The sequence below is a fragment of the Octopus bimaculoides genome, chromosome 13 (assembly GCF_046866305.1).
Source record: "Octopus bimaculoides isolate indiv1 chromosome 13, ASM4686630v1, whole genome shotgun sequence".
Lineage (NCBI taxonomy): Eukaryota > Metazoa > Mollusca > Cephalopoda > Octopoda > Octopodidae > Octopus > Octopus bimaculoides.
The window spans coordinates 7,648,319-7,653,318 of NC_142940.1; positions in this window are offsets into that span (position 1 = coordinate 7,648,319).

A 5,000-nucleotide genomic window follows, 5' to 3' on the forward strand; every position below is an offset into this window, starting at 1 on the left:
AACAACAACAACAACAATACCAATAATAAACGGGAACATCAGTCGTACGAGTAGCAGTAACAATAAGATCATAAAGAGAAACAACAACAACAATAACAACAGCAACAGCAGCACCGCCGCCAACGGCAGCACCACCAGAAGCACCAGCAGCAGTAGCATCGCCGCCACCTGCACCACCAGCACCACCTACAACAACAACAACAACAACAACAACGGGAGATGATATAAATGTGAAGCAATCTATCATATTTGACATCTGTGAAAACCTCGTGTGACTATATGTGTGTGTGTGTGTGTGTGTGTGTGTGTGTGTGTACGGGCTTGTATAGGCGTGTATGTATGTGTTTATATGTGTATGTATGTGTACATGTACTTCTTTGTATTCACACGTGTGTGTGTTTGCGCGCGTGTGTGTGCGTCTGTATGTGGTGCAAATGTTTATACGTTTGAATATATTTGCATCGTGTATGTATGTATATATGTATCTATGTATGTATATATGTATTTATATATGTATATATGTATGTATGTATGTATGTATGCATGTATGTCTCTATGTATATGCATCTTATGTGTATATGTGAGTATGTGCGTGTTTAATATGTGTATATATGGTTTTGAGTAGGTGGGCTTATATATATATATATACATATATATGCGTCTATATGTATGTGTATGTGTGCATATATTTGTATGTATGCGTATGTGCAAATGTTTATGAGTTTATATATATTTGCGTATGTAACTGTTGATATGTAGCTGTATGTGTGTATGTGTGTGTTTTATATGTTTATGTTTCTATGTGTGTGTATATGTGTGTATGTTTCTGTTTTAGTATGTTTGTACGTCCTTACGATTATCTGTGGTCTTGCTTCTATGCGTGCATATGTTTCAATGTGTGTATGCATTTGTGTATGTTTATAGACGTTTATATGTGTGTATGTGCGCATGTGTTTGTATGTGTGCATGTGCCAATATTGGTGTATGTATATATGTGTGATATTATATGCGTACAATGTGCATATGCGAGTATATGTGTGTATATGCGTATGGTGTGTATAAATTTGTATGTGTGTAGTTGTATGCATATATGTGTACGTTTATGTGTGTTTGTATATGTGGCTATGTATTTGAATATGTGTATGCGTAAATATTCCATTTGTATGTGAATATATGTGTGCGTATATGTTTGTATGTGGCTGCGTGGTAAGAAGCTTGCTTCCCAATCACATGGTTGCAGGTTGAGTCCCTCGGCGTGGCACCTTGGGCAACTGTCTTTTATTATAGCCTCGGGCCAACCAAAGTCTTGTGGGTGGATTTGTTAGACAGAAACTGAAAGATGTGTGTGTGTGTTTGTGTGTCTGTGTTTGTCTCCTCACCATCACTTGACAAGTCATGCTGGTGTGTTTATATCCCCCGTAAATTAGCGGTTTGACTAAAGAGACCGATAGAATAAGTACAAGGCTTACAAAAAATAAGTCCTCAGGTCAATTTGTTCGACTAAAACGGTGCTCCAGGATGGCCGCTGTCAAAATGACTGCAATATGAAAAAGAATAAAAGAATAAAAGAATATGTTTGTATGTGTGATGTATTAATTGTGCGCATGATCAACAATTTGTAAATGTGTATGACGATTGTCTACTAGTGTGTGTATACACATGCGCACAAGTTTCTAAGAGTATATAAGTTTGGACATATCTGTATGTGGGTTTGTATATGGCTGTATATGTTTATGTTTGTGTGTAGGTACATCTTTGTATGCGTGTATGGTGGATATATCCTTGTGTGTGTGTGTTTGTGTGTATGAGTTGTTATGTAGAAGAGACAAAATGAAAGTGTGAGCGGGAACAGTGAGAACCAAGGACAGAGAGAGAGAGAGAGAGAGAGAGAGAGAGAGAGAGAGGGGGAGAGAGAGAGGGAGAGAGAGAGAGAGGATGTGTGTGTGTGTGTGTGTGTGTGTGTGTGTGTGTGTGTGTGTGTATGGTTCAGTATTAGTGTTTCATTTCTGCGCAAGGCTGTGTAATTTCTCCGGCATATATCCGTACCTGTTAGGCGGCGGGCTGGCCGAAATGTCAGCACGCTGGCCGGTATTTCGTCCGCCGTTACATCCTGAGTTCAAATTCCACCGAGGTCGACTTTGCCTTTTATCCTTTCGGGGTCGATAAATTAAGTACCAGTTGCACACTGGTATCGGTGTAATCGACTTAATCCATTTGCCTTTCCTTGTTTGTCCCCTCTATGTTTAGCCCCTTGTGGGCAATAAAGAAATAAGAAACGTTAACATGCCGGGCGAAATGCTTAGCGGTATTTCGTCTGTCTTTACTTTCTGAGTTCAAATTCCGCCTAGGTCGACTTTGCCTTTCATCCTTTCGGGGTCGAATTATATAGGCAAACTGCAATCCTGTCTGCGCATGACTAATTGCGTGCCGTTATATTGTTTTTTGTTTAAATAGGTAGGCATTGTGCGTCTGTTACTTTATAAATGTTTATCAAGAACAGGAAATCGAATGCTTTTTAGCCGCACTCTGTATCTACAACTTACATGTAAAATATGTATACGAACGTATATCACATACACATAGAAAACATATATTTGTACGCGTATCACTTAGATAAAAATATCTACAGAAATACATAACGTACATTTAACAGAGAATTATAGTGTTGTGTGTTTGTTTTTGCTGTGTAATCCCAAGGCAAATCTGATAAAAAAAATAATTAGGGGCGAAAGCATTCAAGCCAGGAACTATCTCAATTTTATTTTTTTCTTAATGTAGGACTACTTTTTTCAGTGCTTTCTGTCTTTATAAGGAAGGTGTTGTGTGAATTGAGAGAAATTTAGCTGCCACTTCTAGTCCATAGATTGGCTACTTAGGAGATCTCTCATTAACGCATTATTCCACTGTATCGATACATCATAGATTTACAGTTTTCCTTTGACTCTGTTACAGGAGCTAAGTATTTTGGACAATGGCTCGATTAATCGCCAACGAAACCGTATGAAGATTCGATATTCCGTGATTTGCTATCCATGTGCAAATCTTTCAGATGAAAACCTTTTAGTTCCTGAAATAAACACATGAAAAGGGCATTTTTAAAGGCAAGTACCCTGGCGGTTTCTATTCCCGTAGAAGCCCCTATAGATCCTTAATGGGATCTGGGAGAAATCTTCAAGGTTACTGAACCTATTTACTCTCAATAGAATCCAGAGATCAATCAGTGATTGATTAATGGATTATTGAATCAGAAATCACTGTTTATTGATGTTTGACAAATTCAGGAGTTCCCTGATAATTGATATCGATGAATTGGTACATGAATAAAATATAGCTTTTTAACCAGCCTTCGTGAAGGTAAGTGGCTTAGTGGTTAGGGTATACGGCTCACAGTTTTAAGATCATGAGTTCGATTCCTGACAGCTTGCTGTGTCCTTGAGTAAGACACCTTATTTCATGTTGCTTCGTTCCACCCATCTCGTAGAAATGAGTAACACCCGAATTTCAAAGGGCCAGCCTTCTCACATTCTGTGTCACGCTGAATGTCCAGAGAACTACTTTAAGGGTACGTGTGTCTGTGGAGTGCTCAGCCAACTGCACGTTAATTTCACAAGCAGGTTGTTTCGTTGATCGGATTAACTGGAACACTGGTCGCCGTTATCGACGGAGTGCCAGCTAACCAGCCTCCAGTGATGGGACCTATACTTGGTTGTTTTATTTGCAAGAAATAAGAAAACGCCCCCACACACAAATTACACTCCCTCGTGTTATAAAAATTAAACAGGAACCCTATAAGATTTCGTTGTTAAAATTCATGTGCATCAAATTCATTATACTTACATACAATACACAAAATACAAAAACAAAATTTGTACAATTCCTTATAATACTTAATTAGAAAATATAAGGATTTCAGCCGTTTATTGTAGGTAGTAATGATATATTGCAAATTAAATAAAACTTTGGGCATTTAATATAAAAGTTCTAATTTTCAGACCTATGTTCCAAACTGATGGCCGAGTAACAATATTTTGCAAATTAAATATAACTTTGGGTATTTAATATAAAAATTCTAATTTTCAGACCTATGTTTGGCCCCGACTGTACAGTCTCAAGTGCTACGACTCCTAGGATCGGTTACCCAGCTTCCATGCCTTACAAGTAACTGAACTCACAACCTTTCCTTTGATCGGGATGCCAACCCGACGCAGGGTTACTCTTTTACACCTCAGTGAACAAAACGCAGACGTCCAATTTGTCAATCGAAATCACGACCTTGCAGCCATGAATACAACATCCATAACCACAAGGCCACGCAACCTCAGACCATAAAACCGGAAATTATTTCAAACGCTTCTACTATTGTTAGTCTTCGCTTTCACGGTTCTGTGTAATGACAGGCAATTTCGCCATAGAAGTCAGCTAATTAATATTATGTTTTAACATAATAACTAATTATTCCGTTTCGACTTCAACGTATCTGGTTAATTTATTAGTAAGTAATTGCTCAAGTTACTTTGTTACTAATATCAGTTATTTAAATAGTTAGATCACTAATAGTCAACGTGTGTGTGTAAACTATAAAATATTTCGTTAAGCAGCCATTTTCTTTTCACTATCGTTTTCTTTTATGATGATAGATATATTGGTCTATGAAGTGATATAACTAGTTAATTAGAGGGTTTACTCATAAATCAATGGAACAATCGATTAGAACACAAGCAAAAAAAGAAATCACAAGCGCCTGGATAAATATTTATTTTTATATATATTCACAACTGTGTGAAATAGAAAGACTCTCTCTCTCTCTCTCTATATATATATATATATATATATATATATATATATAAATACATGAATACATACTGACACGCAAATACACACAGACACATATATTTACAAATATACACACACACACACACATATATATATACACATATACATCATGTGTGTGTGTATGTGTGTGTATGTGTGTGTATATACATATATATGTATATGTATGT